Genomic DNA, 19,842 nt, shown 5'->3' with positions numbered 1-19,842 from the left:
GATTTTTAGTAGAGAATGACACGGTGACAAAATTCATCACCGTCCCCGTCCCCGCGGATAACCGCAGGAAATAATCACATGTCATTTTCTAGTGTCTATTTCAACCTCAGTCCTTCTACACCAGCATTCTTCAAAGCAAAGCTTGCGGGGCAGTGGTTGTGGCCATTCATACTCTGATTCTTATGTGAGCCAAGGATAATGAAGCCATTGTGACATCACTGATTTGATTGGCTCTTAGGCACTGGTGGAATGAGGCGTTATGACATCACAATATCTGCTCTGGATACCAGAGACTGTCATTCTGTAGTGTCTGTTTCAACCTCAGTCCTTCTACACCAGCATTCTTCAAAGCAAAGCTTGCGGGTCAGGGTTGTGCCCAATTATACTCTGATTCTTCCCTCTTTCCTTAAAGAATGACATGAAGATGGTTTCCCGCGGTTATCCGCGGGGACGGGGACGGTGATGAATTTTGTCACCGTGTCATTCTCTAATTTTTAGCACTGGCTGGCGTGCTGAATATTTTGCACTGCTCTGATGCTCATAGGAACTCTGACTATTGGAGCAGCACAGAGCATTAAGCATGCCAGCTGGTGCTACAAACCGAAGGAAAGGTACAGTTTAGGGGGTGAAGAACTTATGTGCACGACAGAAGAGCAAGACTTGGGTGTGATCAGTAAATACTGGTTGAACTGTCCTTATAGCTCTGTACAACCAACAACTGCCAACATCAAAGCTACAAAAATACAGCATAAGCTAAGTACCATATGCTTTACTTAATTAGCTGGTCTTCATGAAATAATATCAACTGAAACTAGAAGTATTGCTTTGAGAGAGAACTGGCAGTTTTATCACTATTAGTATTAGTAAAAAGTATACAGAAGAAATATAAAAGTTATTAAAAAATAAGGGAAATATATATATAAAAAATAAAAAAAGATTAAAAAATAGGCAATTAAAGACTAATGATAGTCCACAATTGGCAATCTGAGTAAGATGATTCTAAAGCTCAGTCTGCTGTGGACGCTTGAGGTCTTTCAGCCTTAAGAAATCATAAACCTGTATATTATATACATATACATATGTTGAGGTTTATGGTATAGAATGTCCCTATATCTCATCGTTCCTGTAGGGATATTTGTCTTTGACTTTATATTGAGTGAATATTAATGATCTTAAGGTGACCAAACAGGTTGAAAAGGTGATGGTGAAAGCTAGAAGGATGCTAGGGTGCATAGGAAGAGGTATGGCTAGTAGGAAAAAGGAAGTATTGATTAGAGAATGACACGGTAGTTGTTACCCGCAGCTAGCAGTGGGTAACCCGCCGAATCAGGGGAGAGAAAGGAAGTGGTCACCGCAGGTACGGGGAAAAGACCATTCACCGCCCCATGAAGCGGTGAATGGCCTTGTCTCCGCAGTGAAGGGAGGGAACACACGCGGTCACCATCCATCCCTCCATCCTGATCGCCGCCACCTGAGCCCGATCGCATCTCCCTCCCTGCCTTACCTTCGCGGCAGGGAATTTCTCTAAATGTGCTTCTTTACCAGCAGCCGGAGCATTGAAATCACGTGTGGCTGCCGTAAAGGTCATCTCTGACGCAACCGGAAGTTGCATCAGAGACAACCTTTCCTGTAGCCACACGCGATTTCATCACTCCAGCTGCTGGTAGGAAACATATTTAGAAATTGCCTGCAGCGAAGGTAAGGGGCAGGGAGGGAGAAAGGGAAGAAAGGTGGGGTGGAGAAAAACAGATGCTGAAGGGTCCTGGGAGAAGGTGGGGTGGAGAAAGTGGGGAAAGACGCTGGGAAATGGGGAAGAGAGAGTGGGGAGAAGATGCTGGGAAATGGGGAAGAGAGTGGGGAGAAGACGCTGAAGGGAAATGGGGAACAGAGAGTGGGGAGAAGACGCTGAAGGGAAATGGGGAAGAGAGAGTGGGGAGAAGATGCTGGAAGGGAAGAAGACAGAGATGCCAGACTATGGGGGAGTGGAGCGAAGAAGATGGGTACCAGACCAATTGGGGGGGGGAGAGTGAAGGGAGAGGCACAGTAACAGAGCAAATGGAAGGTGCAGAAGAAGACAGACAGTGGATGGAAGGAATTGAATGAGAAGATGAGGAAAGCAGAAACCAGACAACAAAGGTAGAAAAAAAATTATATTTATTTATTTATTTTTTGCTTTAGGATAAAGTAGTATATTAGTTGCGTTGCTAAAAATGTATAAACAAAGCCCTGCCAGCTGAACATCTTTCTTCAGTTCAGCAGCCAGAACTTTGATTTATAAGGAAGGAATAAGCTAAATATTGCAGTACTGAGGCTTGTATTGATGCTACGGGGCCAGGGCGGTGAATGGGATGGCAATGATGGTGACAGGGCGGTGAAAGGGACTGGGCAGTGACGGGGACAGATTTTTTTTTTCTATGTCATTCTCTAGTATTGATGTCCCTGTATAAGACTCTGGTGAGACTTCATTTAGAATATTGTGTGTAATTTTGGAGACCGCATCTTCAAAAAGATATAAAAAGGATGGAGTCAGGCCAGAAGAACATAAGAACATAAGCAATGCCTCTGCTGGGTCAGACCTGAGGTCCATCTTGCCCAGCAGTCCGCTCACGCGGCGGCCCAACAGGTCCAGGACCTGAGCAGTAATCCTCTATTTATACCCTTCTATTCCCTTTTCCAGCAGAAAAATGTCCAATCCTCTCTTAAATCCCAGTACTGTATTCTGCCCTATAACGTCCTCTGGAAGCGCATTCCAAGTGTCCACCATACGTTGGGTAAAGAAGAACTTCCTGGCATTTGTATTGAATCTGTCCCCTTTCAACTTTTCCGAATGGCCTCTTGTTCTTTTATTTTTTGAAAGTTTGAAGAATCTGTCCCTCTCTACTCTCTCTATGTCCCTCATGATCTTATAAGTCTCTATCATATCCCCTCTAAGTCTCCTCTTCTCCAGGGAAAAGAGACCCAGTTTCTCCAATCTCTCAGCGTATGAAAGGTTTTCCATCCCTTTTATCAGACGTGTCGCTCTTCTCTGAACTCTCTCGAGTAACGCCATATCCTTCTTAAGGTATGGCGACCAAAACTGGACACAGTATTCCAGGTGTGGGCGCACCATCGCCCGATACAGCGGCAGGATAACTTCTTTCGTCCTGGCTGTAATACCTTTCTTGATTATACCTAGCATTCTATTCGCTCTCTTAGCGGCCGCTGCGCACTGTGCAGTCGGCTTCATTGACCTGTCCACCATTACCCCCAAGTCCCTCTCTTGGGTACTCTCATTCAATGACATCCTTCCCATCGTATAGTTGTACCTCGGGTTTCTGCTTCCCACATGCAATACTTTACATTTCTCAACGTTGAACTTCATTTGCCATTTTGTCGCCCATTCTCCTAGTTTGTTCAAGTCCCTTTGCAATTCCTCACAGTCCTCTTTAGTCCGAGCTTCCCTAAATAGTTTGGTGTCATCTGCAAATTTTATTATCTCACACTTCGTCCCTGTTTCTAGATCATTTATGAATATATTAAATAACAGCAGCCCGAGCACTGAGCCCTGCGGAACACCACTCGTGACCCTCCTCCAGTCAGAGTAGTGTCCCTTCAACCCTACCCTTTGTTTCCTACCTGCCAACCAGTTTCTGATCCATCTATGTACGTCTCCGTCCACCCCATGGTTCTTCAGTTTCCGGAGTAATCGTTCATGGGGCACCTTGTCAAAGGCTTTTTGGAAATCAAGGTATATGATGTCTATGGGGTCACCTCTGTCCATCTGTTTGTTAATTCCTTCAAAGAAGTGTAGTAAGTTGGTTAGGCACGATCTCCCCCTGCAGAAACCATGTTGGCTGGTTATAAGAAGTTTGTTTCTGTCCAAGTGATCATCGATGCTTTCTTTTATCAGTGCTTCCGCCATTTTTCCGGGAACCGAGGTCAGACTCACTGGTCTGTAATTTCCCGGGTCACCTCTTGATCCCTTTTTAAAGATGGGCGTGATGTTGGCCATCTTCAAATCCTCCGGGATCACGCCTGTTTTCAGGGATAGATTGCATATTTGCTGCAGTAGTTCTGCTATCTCCTCCTTTAGTTCCTTCAGAACCCTTGGATGGATTCCGTCCGGACCTGGAGATTTGTCTATTTTTAGTTTATCTATCTGCCTGTGCACATCTTCAAGGCTCACTTCCATGAATGTTAATTTTTCTGCTTGATTTCCATTGAAGAATTGCTCAGGTTCCGGTATGTTGGTTGTGTCTTCGTTTGTAAATACAGACGAAAAGAACATGTTCAGTCTTTCCGCGACTTCTTTCTCCTCCTTCACTACTCCCTTCCTGACTCCATCATTCAGCGGTCCCACCTCCTCCCTAGCTGGCTGTTTCCCTTTAACATATCTGAAGAACGGTTTGAAATTACGAGTCTCCCTGGCTAACTTCTCTTCATACTCTCTTTTAGCTTTTCGAACCACACGGTGACATTCTTTTTGATACTTCCTGTGCTCTATCCAGTTTCCTTCAGTTTTGTCCTTTTTCCATCTCCTGAATGAATTTTTCTTATTACTTATCGCTTCCTTCACTATTTTAGTCATCCATATCGGGTCCTTTATTCGACTCTTTTTGCTCCCCTTTCTGAATCTGGGGATGTAAAGATTTTGCGCCTCGCTCACCATGTCCTTGAAAAAAGACCAGGCCTGTTCTACCATCCTCCATTTCTTGGAAGTGTTCCTAAGTTTATTCCTTACCATTTTCCTCATTGCTTCATAGTTTCCTTTTCTGAAGTTGAAAGTTGTCGCCATGGTTCTCTTTCCTTTTGGTATTCCTGCTTCAACCTTGAACTTGATCATGTTATGGTCACTGTTTCCCAACGGTCCCACTACTTCCACTTCCTTTGCTGGTCCCATTAACCCATTTAGGATTAGATCCAAAGTGGCATTTCCTCTCGTCGGTTCTCTAATAAGCTGCTCCATGAAGCAATCTTGTGTAGGCTCCAGGAATTCTGTTTCCCTAGCGCATTTTGAGTTTCCAAGACTCCAGTCTATCCCGGGGTAGTTGAAATCTCCCATAATAACTGTGCAACCGTTTTTGCATTCTTGTTTCATCTCGGCTTCCATTTCCTTATCGATATCTCCGGTTTGCCCGGGTGGGCGATAGTATAGGCCCATTTTTATTTCATGTCCCTTTCTTCCTGGTATTTTAACCCATAGCGATTCCAGCTTGTTGGTCGTCTCCGCTGTGTCTATTCTTGTCGATTGTATGGTTTCTTTTATATATAGGGCTATTCCACCTCCTTTCTGTCCTGACCTGTCCTGGCGATAGAGCTTAAATCCCGGCAGTGCTGTATCCCATTTGCTTTCCTCATTCCACCATGTTTCAGAGATTCCAATGATGTCTAATTCTTCTGCATTGGCCACGGCTTCTAATTCCCCCATTTTGTTTCCTAGGCTCCTTGCATTAGTATATATGCAGTTTAGATCCTGGCATTTAAGTGTCTTCATTTCCTTTCCCTGTGTTTCGGTCTTTAGTGTCTTCTCTTTTGGTACACTCCTTCTAACCACTTCTTCTGGGTTAGTCGACTCCTGTAATTTGTCCTTTGTTTCTTCCGAGCCTTGCATTCCCTTAGTATCATCACGTGATACCTTCTTCCGAATCATCGACGCTAGGTCGACTGTCGGCTTTCCCCTTCCTCTTAGTTTAAAGCCTGTTCTATTCCTCTCTTGACGTTGTTTGATAGAAGTCTTGTTCCCGCCGTGCTCAGGTGCAGTCCATCTCTCCTGTAGAGCTTGCTCTTGCCCCAGAACGTTGTCCAGTTCCTCACGAAGTGGAATCCTTCTTCCTCACACCATTTCCTCATCCACGCAAGAAGGCTACTAAAATGGTGCGTGGCCTTCATCATAAGGCGTATGGGAACAGAATTAAAGATCTCAATCTGTATACGTTGGAGGAAAGGGAAGATATGATAGAGACATTTAAATACCTAAATGGTGTAAATGCGCATGAGTTGAGGCTCTTTCATTTGAAGGGAAGCTCTGGAAAGAGAGGGCATAGGTTGAAGTTGAGAGGTGATAGGCTCAGGAGTGATCTATGGAAATACTTTTGTTTACAGAAAGGGTGGTGGATGCATGGAACAGTCTCCCAGAGGAGGTGGTGGAGACAGAGACTGTGTCTGAATTCAAGAAGATAGGCACATGGAATTTCTTAGAGAGAGGAAGAGATAATGGTTACTGCGGATGGGCAGACTGGATGGGTCACTTGGCCTTTATCTGCCTTTTTCTTCCACTCTTTTGTAAAGGGGGGTTGGAATAGAAATGTGTATACAACTTAACCATAAAGAAGCCATGCTTTGCATATAATGCAACACCACAGAAACAGTGGTGCATATCCCCTAATACTATACATAAACAGTCTAGGGCAGGGGTGTCCAATGTCGGTCCTCGAGGGCCGCAGTCCAGTCGGGTTTTCAGGATTTCCCCAATGAATATGCATTGAAAGCAGTGCATACAAAGAGATCTCATGCATATTCATTGGGGAAATCCTGAAAACCCGACTGGACTGCGGCTCTCGAGGACCGACATTGGACACCCCTGGTCTAGGGGTTTCCTGGCCTGACACATCCTCCTCCTTCTTCACCTCTACTCGCATCCATTTTTGTTACAGGGGAATATCGGCTGTGGTAGCAGCTCTGAAACACGGCCTCCCTCCATGTTTTCCTTGTGTCACGGTCCACCCTTAATGACGCAACTTCCATTTTCAGCTTGGGAGGACCACAGCACAAGGGAAGCACGGAAGGAGGCCACGTTTCAGAGTCGTTGCTGCAGCCGGCATTTCCCTGTAACAAAAATGGATGCGAGCGGAGGTGAAGGTGACGTCGGATCCGCATATTTAAAAAGGAGAGGATAGAAAGACCACGTGATGCCTTGAGCGGAACAAGACGTGTCTGCCTGGTGCTGCCTAAAGGGCCCCCCCGGAATCCCTGATCATCCTTTTCGTTTTTGGTCTATTTCATCACCCCAGCAGTGTGTGCTTTCGCTCTATGGCCAAATATATCCTCAAATCTCCGGACTTGATGGCGTCTAGACCAGACATGGGCAACTCCGGTCCTCGAGGGCCGGAATCCAATCGGGTTTTCAGGATTTCCCCAGTGAATATGCATGAGATCTATTTGCATGCATTGCTTTCAATGCAAATTCATTGGGGAAATCCTGAAAACCCGATTGGATTCCGGCCCTCAAGGACTGAATGTTGCCAATGTCTGGTCTAGACTAAAAAGGACAAATCTGCGCACATAAATAATAATAATAATAATTTATTTCTTATATACCGCTATACCGTGAAGTTCAAAGCGGTTTACAGTAAAGATACATTTTGTCAGGACTTGTTATGCAAGGGGAGAGAGGGTAAGAGTTAGTCTCAAATCTAGAATTGGGGAGGCGAGGTAGAGAGGAATGCCGTAGTGAGGAAGAGGAGGTTGGGCATTTAGAATTTGTTAAACAATCGAGTTTTTAGGGATTTTCTAAAGCCTGCGTACGTAGTGGCCTCAAGTATGGGTTTTCCAAGCCAAGTGTTCAGCCTAGCTGCCTGGAAAGATAACATTCTATCTAAAAACATTTTGTATTGGTAAAGGCCGCAGAAGATAAGATGGTGCCTAACTCCTCTCAAAAACTCTGGTTCTTTTTCGACTTTAAAAAAGATGAAATCACCGCAACAGTAGTGGGAGCTTTGGACTCTTGTTTTCAATTACTCATGGTACAACTTGCCTCTCTCCATGAAGTATGTTCTGATATTGCTAAACGCACTGGTGCGCTGAAGGTGTCGGTCTCTGACCTGGAGGACTTATCTCAAACTTCTCAATCTGAGATTGCACAACTGTAGAAACAGTCTTTTCTGCTTGGATTTCCTGCTTGACTATTGCTTTGGCTTCCTTGTTATTGCGGGGTTGGTTTCTCGTGCATTGCACTTTCTAGCCACACTGTGTGTTTTGAGTGCTGGTTTAGAGGCAGCCAATTTTGACTTGGGATCTTTGTTATCTTGGACTTCCATTACTGTTTATTTTGTATTACTGTTCTGTACACTTATTGTGGGTGGAGATCGGGGGTGGGGTGGGGTGGAATCTCTCTTTGGCTACTCACACGTGGTTTCTCCATTTTTTCCTCCAGTGCTTCGGAACCGCTGGAAAAGATTAGGGGGTTTGGTAGAGAGAGGTTTGGAGGGTGGGACTAGGAGTACTTTGGGGGTGGAATCTTTCAGGTTTGGGGATGGGTGAGTATGATGGGAATGTGGGGGCAATATGGTTCTGCATCTGTGGGCTATATCCTGTGTCACACGTATCGGGTTTGGTTGCTGAGCTGATGGATACTCGTGGTGAAAGCTGGGCAGCCGGGTATTCTTTAGATGATTCACTGTACTTTGATCTTCAAGTTTATTTAAAATTTGATAAAATCACTTTTTCAGAAATTTTAAAGCGATGAACAGTAAAAATGAGGGAAACAAAACAATTTATAGGAGGAAAAACTGACACACTTCAAACAAGAGGAAAGTAAAAGGAGGAACTACAATCAGTATAGGAAAGAGAACGAAAAAGGGAAATAATGAGAGGGAATTATATCGATCAAGGCTTGCCTACTTAAGTGTTGATATCGGGTTTGCTCTAGGATGAATTTATCAAAAGCGTCCCTGAATAGGTAACTTAAAAAAAAAAAAAATTTCCCTTTAAACTTTTCCGTATCGGGGATGATTGGGTCTTGACATCTTAGGTGAATAAACCAGATGTAACTCAGTCTAAAAGAAAATATATGGAAACAAAGCTAAAAATGCGATCTACAAAAGCACTCACATCACAAAACTGAGCAAATAACTCCATATAGTTGTGGAATGCAAAGCTCATACAAACAGGATGAAATAATACTTTGAACACTGCACAAGTGAGAACTACAGAGAAAATATCTAAACATGTCCACAATGTGGAGAGCATAGATGAGGTGCGTGGGGAGTGGCCACTCCCCCAAACAGATTTTGAATAAAATGGTGCCTATGCAGATAAGCACTTCAGCTTCACACCAGGGGCATATGGAAGGGAATGGGGGACTTGTATACTGCCTTTTTGTGGCTTTGGCATTCAAAGCTGACATTCAAAGTGACTTGCCCAGGGTCACAAGGAGCAGCACTGGGATTTGATCTCGCAACCTCTGGGTGCAGAGGCAGCAGCTTTGCCAATGAGCCACGCCTTCCTGCGTAGCCACTGGCAGATCTGGGCAGGCTTGGGGGGGGGGAGAATCTAATGCATGGGCTGGGAGGTGGGAAGGGAAGGGAGAAGATCTGCTGTACAGGCTGGGTGAGGGTAAGGAGGGAAGAAGGAGTCTGCTGCACGGGCTGGGAAGGGAGGGAAAAAGAGAGAGATGTCTACCCACTTTGGGCTCAGGCCTGCCCAAAATTGTCTGAAACGTCTGTTCCCCCTGACATCAAAATCTGACTACGCTTCTGTTAGAGAAGTAAATTCGGATTCCATATACGAGTCATCCATAATTAAGTCTACACTGAGGAAATCATAAGGGGTTTGGTAGAACAGAGTGAACTTACTGGACTTTTTTTTTTTTTTTTCTTTCTAGATGTATTTCTAGTGTCTTTAGTACATGAGATGAGACCAAATTGGGATAAAGGTCAGGATGTACTCATGGTATTACTGGATCAGGGCCGGATTAAATCCAACTGAGGCCCTAAACACAGCCTCAACTATTGCCTCACTTGATCTTTCTATTTAACTGAAAAGATATTGAGACTGATTAAGTGCTGAGAAATATCATTATTGTGTGAAAATTGATCAGGGTCTGCCACTATATTTATAGTGATTATAAAAAACACTGAAATTCAGGTTGGATAAACAGCAGTGAAAGGGTTAAGGGAATGATAGCTAGGGAGGAACTCCGTGGTGTCTTCTTTCCCTTGGTTTTCTTAAGCACATGCTTAGTTTATTTAATGGTTAATCTAGGAATGTCACTGAATCTGCCTGCAGCGTTTGATACAGTTAATCATTATTTATTGTTCCACAGGTCATGGGAAGTAGGTTTCCTTGGTAAGGTATTCAATGGGCTTGTTTCATTTCTGGCCCAGCGTTCATAAGCCCATAGTCCATCTAGCCCAGTATCCAGTCTTCACGGAGGCCAATCCAAGTCACAAGTACCTGGCACAAACCCAAATAGTAACAGCATTCCATGCTACCATCCCATGTCTGTCTCAACAGCAGACAGTGGACTTTCCCTCCAGGAACTTGTCCAAACCTTTTTTTAAAAACCATCTACATTAACGGCTATTACCACATCCTCTGGCAACGTGTTCCAGAACTTAACTATTCTCTGAGTGAAAAAAATATTTCCTCCTATTGGTTTTAAAAGTATTACTCTGTAACTTCATTGAGTGTCCCCCTAGTCTTCGTAAATCTTGAAGAAGTAAAAAAAAAAAAAATCGATCCACTTGTACCTGTTTTACACCACTCAGGATTTTATAGACTTCAATTGTATCTTCCCTCAGTCGCCTCTTTTCCAAGCTGAAGAGCCATGACCTCTCTAGTCTTTTGATGAAAACAAAACCAAAAACTGTGGATACAGATGTTCTGGAGATAATTTATTAAACACTGACATATAAAACCATGAAAATTCAATTTAAAAAAGTACAATGATAAAAAAATACTGTGATAAAAATCCAACCGGACCCTACACGGGTCCGTGTTTCGGTGAACACGCCTTCCTCAGGGGTCCAATGGTTTGCAACCTCACATATCAAGAATTGGACTGAAAACAGTCTATTGTCTTTAAACATGTGATTTTTATCACAGTATTATTTTTATCATTGTACTCTTTTAATTGAATTTTCATGGTTTTATATGTCAGTGTTTAATAAATTATCTCCAGAACATCTGTATCCACAGTTTTTGGTTTTGTTTTCATCAAAAGACTAGAGAGGTCATGGCTCTTCAGCTTGGAAAAGAGGCGACTGAGGAAAGATACGATTGAAGTCTATAAAATCCTGAGTGGTGTAAAACAGGTACAAGTGGATCGATTTTTTTTTTTATATGTCAGTGTTTAATAAATTATCTCCAGAACATCTGTATCCAAAGTTTTTGGTTTTGTTTACATCGGTGGATTGTTTTCACTGTGGATGTTTTCTTTGTTGTGCTGCACTCTCTAGTCTTTCCTCATACGAGAGGAGTTCCATCCCCATTATCATCTTGATTGCTCTTCTTTGAACTTTTTCTAGTTCCGCTATATCTTTTTTGAGATAAGGAGACCATAACTGAACGCAGTTTGATGAAATGGGAATAAATCAAACAATGCTAAACTCCTTTGTGGTCTTCTACAGTGTTCAGTATTTTCTCGTTATTGTTCAGTTTATAGTTGTACCCCATTACAGATTATCGAGGGGTTGGAGATTTTATGTCACCAGTATGCAGATGGGGCTCAATATAGTAAAGGTGCAAAAACTTTGATGCCAAACATTTGAACACTAACCCCCAGAGGGTGCCTAAATTTGAGTGTGGGTCCCAGACCTGCACACACAATTAGGGCTCCTTTTACTAAGGCGCGCTAGCGTTTTTAGGGTGCGTTGCATTGCCGCGCACAGTAACCCCACGCTACGTGCCAAGAACTAACGCCAGCTCAATGCTGGCGTTAGCATCTAGCGCGCACGGCAATGCAGCACGCGCTAAAACCGCTAGCGCAGCTTTTGTATAAGGAGCCCTTAGTTAACAGGCCCCAATGATTTAATTATTGGAGTTAAGCACTTAATTAGCACTAATTATGATTTGCATGTACTGTATATGTCTGTGTGCCTAAAGTTGAGCACGGAATTTGGTGCTCAGTGCTCTTCTACGAAGCGCGCTTGTCCCATATCGCCCTTTCTGGAGTAGCACCGACTACCAATTTTTATCGGCACTTAATTTTCAGCCCCATTTATAAAATTTTTCCCTTGATCACCCATTCTAGAATCGTACTATTGCTCCATGATTCTCATCATAGAAGCTAGTGTAAGTCTGCGTTTTGGGGCCCTGACTCAAGACATGAGCCTTTATGCCTCATCGGGGCTAGTGTAAATGTTCACACCCTAATACGAGTACCTAATTGTTTAGAATGCCCCAGACCTCCCCACATGATCCGCCCACATCCACACCCCCTTACAGTTTCATGTTATAGAAATTAGGCACTATTCCCCCCCCACACACACACCTCCCCCCAATATTCAAAGCCATTTAACCAGCCAGAAATGGCCACTGATGGGATAAAGAGCATTTAACCAGCTAACCATGAATGTTCAGTGTGGTTATCTCCGTTAAATATTTGAAGCTAGTGGCTAAATCAGGGGTGTCAAAGTCCCTCCTCGAGGGCCGTAATCCAGTCGGGTTTTCACGATTTCCCCAATGAATATGCATTGAAAGCAGTGCATGCACATAGATCTCATGCATATTCATTGGGGAAATCCTGAAAACCCGACTGGATTCCGGCCCTCGAGGACCGACTTTGACACCTGTGGGCTAAATGTTAACTGGCTATATTGCACAATAACCGGCAATACTTAGCACATTATTTATTTACCTGATAGTCTTCTTGACCACCCTTACCATTATTTAGTTTCTGGGTCACTTAATTCAAGCCACAGCAACTCATGGCTTTAGATTCACCGGACACTGTGCCTGCATTTTTTTTGTGCTGTGTTGCAGAGAAGGGAGATTTGCTTATTTGTAATGGGGGGTTCTCCATAAACAGCAAGAAAATGCAGCCACCCTGGCCTGCCTTCCTTCTCCTCTAAAACATTCCTTATGTAGGACCTTAGGTATAGTAGAAACATAGAAACACAATGGCCCATCCAGTCTGTTCACCTCAGCATCCGTAATCTCCTCATCTCCCTATTGGCTAAGGCTCTTTACGCCTGCATTGTGATGTCATAGAGCTTTGTGGTTATAGAAACATGATGGCAGATAAAAGCCAAATGGCCCATCCAGTCTGTCCATCTGCAGCATTCACGATCTCCTCCTCTCCCTAGGAGATCCCATGTCCCACACTTTCTTGAATTCAGACACAGTCTTTATCTCCACCACCTTTACCAGGAGACTATTTCACACATTTATCACTCTTTCTGTAGAAAAGTATTTCCCTAGATTACTCCCGAGTCCATCACCTCTTAATGTCATCCCATGCCCTCTTACTCTGGAGCTTTCTTTCAACTGAAAGATGTCTATTTATGCCATATAAGTATGCCACAATGTCTTTACCATACCTCCACTTTTCTAATCTAATCAGAATTTCTGGAACTCACTTATCCAGTACATGTTCAAGGAGATTTACAAGGTAAAAGGCCCATGCAGGGACATGAGGAAGGTTACATTATATTGTCATAAGTTTACAATACATTGTAATGTAAAGGTTACATTATTGTGAGCCAGACAGGTCGTCAGAAGCGAGGATAGCATAGAGGGATATTGAGTACAGTTGCAGAAGGAGAATGAATACAGGTTCACAATTGGAATAAGGAACGTGCAAATGAGCAAGTAGGCAAGGATAAGAACATAGGAATAGACTTACTGAGTCAAACCAGTGGTCCATCTAGCCCAGTATCCCATCTTCGTGGATGCCAATCCAAATTACAAAAACCCAAATAGTAGCAGTATTCCATGTTACCAACCCATGTCTGTCAACAACAGACTAAGGACTTTTCCTCCTGGAACTTGCCCAAACCTTTTTTTTTAAATCAGCTACATTAACCGCTCTTATCACATCCTCTGTCAACGCGTTCCAGAGCTTAACTATTCTCTGAGTGAATATTTCGTCCTATTAATTTTAAAATTATTATTCTGTAACTTCAGTGAGTGTCCCCTAGTCTTTGCAAATCGTAATACAGTAAAAAAAATCGATCCACTTGTACCCATTCTACTCCACTCAGGATTTTGTAGACTTCAATCATATGAAAAGCCCTAACCTTTTTAGTCTTTCCTCATAGAAGAGTTCCATCCCCTTTATCATCTGGGTTGCTTTTCTTTGACCTTTTCTACTGCCGCTATATCTTTTTTGAAATAAGGTGACCAGAATTGAATGCAATACTCCAGGTGAGGTTGCATCATTGAGTGATACAGAGGCATAATAACGTTCTTAGTCTTCTTAACCATCCCTTTTCTAATTCGTAGCATCTCGTTTGTCTTCTTGGCCGCTGCCACACATTGGGTGGAAGGCTTCAGCATATTGTCTACGATGGTCCCTAGCATCCAATAACTATAATTTGGATTATTCTTTCCAATGTGCATCACTTTGCATTTGGCCACATTAAATTTCATCTGCCATTTAGACACCCTGTCTTCCAATTTCCTAAGGTCTTCCAGTTTTTCACAGTTCACATGCGTTTTAACAACTTTTAACAGTTTAGTGTCATCTGCAAGTTTAATCACCTCTCTCGTAGTAGTTCCATTTTCTAGATCATTTATAAATAAGTTAAATAGCACCGGTCCCAGCACAGATCCCTGTGGCACACCACTATTTACCCTCCTCCACTGAGAAAAATGACCATTCAACCATACCCTCTGTTTTCTGTCCAATGACCAGTTCTTAATCCACAGTTGAACATAGCCTCCTATCCCATGGCTCTTTAATTTTCTCAGGAGCCTCTCATGAGGAACTTTGTCAAAAGCCTTCTGGAAATCTAGATACACTACATCAACCAACTCGCCTTTATCCATAAGTTTATTCACACCTTCAAATAAGTCAAACAAATTGGTGAGGCAAGACCTCCCTGGGCTGAACCCATGCTGACTGTATCATTAAATCGTGTTTTGTCTACATGTTCTACAATTTTATTTTTTTATAATTGTTTCCACTATTTTGCCTTGCACCGAGGTCAGGATTACCAGTCTGTAATTATCCAGATTCCCCTGGAACCCTTTTTTAAAAATCAGTGTAACATTGGTCAACCTCCAATCTTCTGGTACCACAGATGATTTTAATGACAGGTTACAGATCACAGCAGATCAGCAATTTCATGTTTGAGTTCTTTTAGTACCCTGCGATGTATACCATCTGGTGTAGGTAATTTATCACTCTTTAACTTGTCAAATCGGCTAATACATCGTCCAGGTTCACTGAGATTTCTTTCAATTCCTCCATCTCATAATCCTTAAACCATTTCTGGTTCAGGTAGGTTTCTTACATCTTCTTCCATAAAGACCCAAGCAAAGAATTCATTTCAGTCTTTCCACTGTCTTTATCCTTCCTGAGTGCACCTTTTACTCCTGGATTCCCTCAGAGGTTTTCTGCTTTTGTTGTACCTAAAAAAATTGTTACTATGAGTTTTTGCCACTTTGGCAAGTTTTCTTCATATTCTTGTTTAGCTTTCTTAATCAATGCTTTGCATCTAACTTGTCAGTGTTTGTCTCTCTTTTTATTTTCTTCATGGGGATCCTTTTTCCATTCTTTAAAGGATGTTTTCTTAGCTGTAATAGCTTTTTACTTTGCCTTTAAACCACGCCGGCTCTCGTTTTCTCTTCTCTCCGTTTGTTAATAAGTGGAATACATCTGGTCTGCACTTCTACGATGATATTTTTGAATAACATCTATGGCTGGATTACACTTCTGACCTTTGCAACAGACTCTTTTAGCTTCTTTAACATTTTCCTCATTTTATCATAGTCGCCCTTGCGAAAATTAAATGCAGCTACAGTAGATTTCTTTAGTGACGTCACTCCAGTTATCAGCTCAAATTTGATCATGTTATGATCACTGTTTCCCAGCGGGCCCAGCACAGTTATCATCCATACTATGTCCTGCATTCCACTAAGGACTAAATCCAAAATAGCTCCCCCTCTTGTCAGTTCCTGGACCAGTTGCTCCAAGAAGCAGTCATTTATGACATCTAGGAACTTTTCCTCCCTAGCACACCTCGATGCAGCATTTATCCAGTCAAACACAAGGCAAAGAGGAAATATCCACAGTATAAACACAAAAATCTTCTGACAGGGGCAACTATATGCTCCAAAATATAGAAATATGGAGAAAAAGAGACCTTAATCATAGTCCAATAGCAATGCAACAGATTGAACTGTAACCAAGCATGGTTCTAGTCATCACAGGTCTCAAAGAACAAAACTCCAGTGAAATATTTTCTTAGAGCAAAAATAGTATGCCCACAGCAGGTTTAAACGCACACTGGAAACATTATACTCTCACTAAACAAAAATCCATACCACTGGAACAAAAAATGAAAACCATTGTACTTATCGTCAGTACTTGCTTGCAATCACTTGCTTGCAATCACTTGCTTGCAATCACTTCCAATCAATGCAGCGAAAAAAAATTCCCTATGGGAGACCCCATTTACCTGCAGCATCTTCAGGGGAACCGTTCAGTTATTTTTATTTGTATCGGGCGATGGTGCGCCCGCATCTGGAATACTGCGTGCAATATTGGTCTCCGTACCTTAAGAAGGATATGGCGTTACTCGAGAGGGTTCAGAGGAGAGCGACATGTTTGATAAAAGGGATGGAAAACCTCTCATACGCTAAGAGATTGGAGAAACTGGGTCTCTTTTCCCTGGAGAAGAGGAGACTTAGAGGGGATATGATAGAGACTTATAAGATCATGAAGGGCATAGAGAGAGTAGAGAGGGACAGATTCTTCAAACTTTCGAAAAATAAAAGAACAAGAGGACACTTGGAAAAGTTGAAAGGGGACAGATTCAAAACGAATGCTAGGAAGTTCTTCTTTACCCAACGAGTGGTGGACACCTGGAATGCGCTTCCAGAGGGCGTAATAGGGCAGAGTACGGTACTGGGGTTCAAGAAAGGATTGGACAATTTCCTGCTGGAAAAGGGGATAGAGGGGTATAAATAGAGGATTACTGCACAGGTCCTGGACCTGTTGGGCCGCTGCGTGATCAGACTGCTGGGCATGATGGACCTCAGGTCTGACCCAGCAGAGGCATTGCTTATGTTCTTATGGAACCGCAAGTGAGAGATATTAAACTGCAGGTCAAGCCTCAATCATAGGTCAGACCCTAAATCCTTACGTATAAATGTAAATTCAATATGCATTCAGTACTTGTAGTGCAAATATTCAGTGTCGCACGACTATACTTTAAATTGTTGTGAAAACAAAAAAAGTGCTAATTTTTTTTTTAAATGCACTTATCTTTTGAGAATGCCACGCTCACAAGCAAAGGGGCCTCCGTTTCACCCGAACTAACAGGGCTTCATCAAGGGAAGTGCTGTAAAACATTTCAAACAAAAAAAAAAAAACCAACGTGATAAATGAAAAACCTTAATTAAACCAATACAATTTAATATAATTTTGTGAAAAACAGCAAAAGAACACTTCCTGTTACCAACCTTTCACTGGCAAAATGGCGTCTGCTGCTGTAGACGCTGCTACACATGTAAGCCAACGACTGCTCTAAACATCAGGACTAAACTGTCCAATCAGATGTCACTACTAGAAAATAGTAAAAATAATGGAATGAGAAAAAAGCATGAATTAATGAAAAACTAAACAAAACAGGACTCAAATGAAAGCACTCCAATCGATTTTATCGTTTAAACCTTGCGGATGCAATGTGTGCAAAGTAAAAATCCAGTAAGATTCTCTTCTTCTAAGGCAGGGGTGTCAAAGCCCCTCCTTGAGGGCTGCAATCCAGTCGGGTTTTCAGGATTTCCTCAATGAATATGCATGAGATCTGTTACCATACAATGAACACGTGCACAGAGTTGCAAAAATCAAGAGTTCAAGGAAGACCTTTAACGGGTATCAGACACATACCAACAAACACCGTAGGTTTGTCGGAAAATTCCTCATTTACCCAACGGTGCCTCCACCTCCTATTTTGTTTATCATTGATCTGTTTCCTTATTTGCATTGCTTTTCCTATTGAGATTCTTATAAATTATGCATAGCTAGTATGAAAAACTTTTACTTAGCTTTTTCATCCCCAAACGCCAACGCGTTTCGATAATCTTTATCAAGACGAAAACTGGGGAACTAGAATACCAAACAAACACATACACCACATTAGAGACGCGTTGGCGTTGGCGTTTGGGGATGAAAAAGCTAAGTAAAAGTTTTTCATACTAGCTATGCATAATTTATAAGAATCTCAATAGGAAAAGCAATGCAAATAAGGAAACAGATCAATGATAAACAAAATAGGAGGTGGAGGCACCGTTGGGTAAATGAGGAATTTTCCGACAAACCTACGGTGTTTGTTGGTATGTGTCTGATACCCGTTAAAGGTCTTCCTTGAACTCTTGATTTTTGCAACTCTGTGCACGTGTGACTTGGAAATAGCCGATCAGCATTAAGTGATTTCTGTTGTTGACCATACAATGAAAGCAGTGCATATTCATTGGGGAAATCCTGAAAACCCGACTGGATTGCAGCCCTCAAGGAGGGACCTTGACACCCCTGTTCTAAGGGCAAGATTCCAATCTCCCCCCCCCATGGATGTTTCTTTACCATTTCAATTAAAGTGCATTTTAGCTCATAAAAACTATGTTTGTAAGAAATGCAGTGTTGCACAAGAGGTTCCTTCACAATCTGTCTTAATATTTGACTTGTGTTCTGTGAGACAAGTTTTCAGCTGTCATTCCAACGTGATTAGATTTACTGCTTCAGCAAAAGCTTCTGCTTGGTATGGGATGACTGAAATCCTTTGTTTGAACACTCACTGCACAGGTAGAACAAGAACCGCATTTGTAATGTCCTATGGGCAAAACATTATCAGCAGATTTGGGTGGTAACATAGAAGGACACAAAAACTCTTAAGATTTTTTCCTCTTGAAAAGGCAAATCTTAAACTAAACCTCTTTTGGGAGGTCACATGGTGCCATGATTGAGAGCAGATGCTGAAAAGCTGAGCTCCATCGCTTCCCCTTGATTTCAGCTATAAGTCATGCTTTTTGCCGGCGATTTCTGCTCCCTTTCCTACCCGAGTGAGTTGTGGAGTTTGGGGTCCATGTCTGTCTCCATCCGGACGCTCTCTCAGATGGCAAGTGAACTAAGCTGACCCCAACGGAAAGATTGCAATCGCCGACATGGAGCCACAGCCAAGATGGCCGATGCAGCTGAGAGTGTGAGTCCACCGGTGAGCTCTGCATGGTCAGCGGAAATTATTACTGAGGTGAAGGCAGCTGTGGATTTTGCGCTGGAATCTAAAATGCAGTGCATTTTGGATCAGGTGGAGGAAGCTCACAAGCATCTGGATTCCATGGAGCTTGAAACTACTGAGCACCAGCAGCGTTCGAGCGATTTGGAAGACCAGGTTCGGGACCAGGCCAGTACTCAAGAACAGATGCAGCAGCGTATTGTGGCTCTGGAGGAAAAAGTGGATGATTTGGAAAATCGGTCACGTAGGAACAACCTACGTTTGATTGGCCTGCCGGAATCCTTAGCAGTGGGTGACCTGCAGGAGTTCCTGGAAACCTGGATCCCTAAAGCAGTGTTTTTCAACCTTTTTTGGGCAAAGGCACACTTGTTTCATGAAAAAAATCACGAGGCACACCACCATTAGAAAATGTTAAAAAATTTAACTCTGTGCCTATATTGACTATATATAAAGTAATTCTCTTGAATAGGAATCAAATAAACACAAAGAAAGTATTTTATAATTACTTTATTATGAAATATTAAGTAAACAGAATAGTGAAAAATTATAAAATACTTTATTCAGTGCGAAACCTGGGCCTGTTTGGCTGAACACAAAGCTGATATTCTGGCTGGAATCGAAGAAAGACACACACGTAGCTCTTCGTCAACAGCTCTCAGTCTCTCTCTGTATTTGGTTTTTATAGCATACAAAAATAGACAAATATACCCTCCATCCTTTTTATTAAACCACAATAGCAGTTTTT

Source organism: Geotrypetes seraphini, chromosome 2 (assembly GCF_902459505.1).
Source record: "Geotrypetes seraphini chromosome 2, aGeoSer1.1, whole genome shotgun sequence".
NCBI classification, from domain to species: Eukaryota; Metazoa; Chordata; class Amphibia; order Gymnophiona; family Dermophiidae; genus Geotrypetes; species Geotrypetes seraphini.
Note: the sequence above shows the minus strand (reverse complement) of the source record.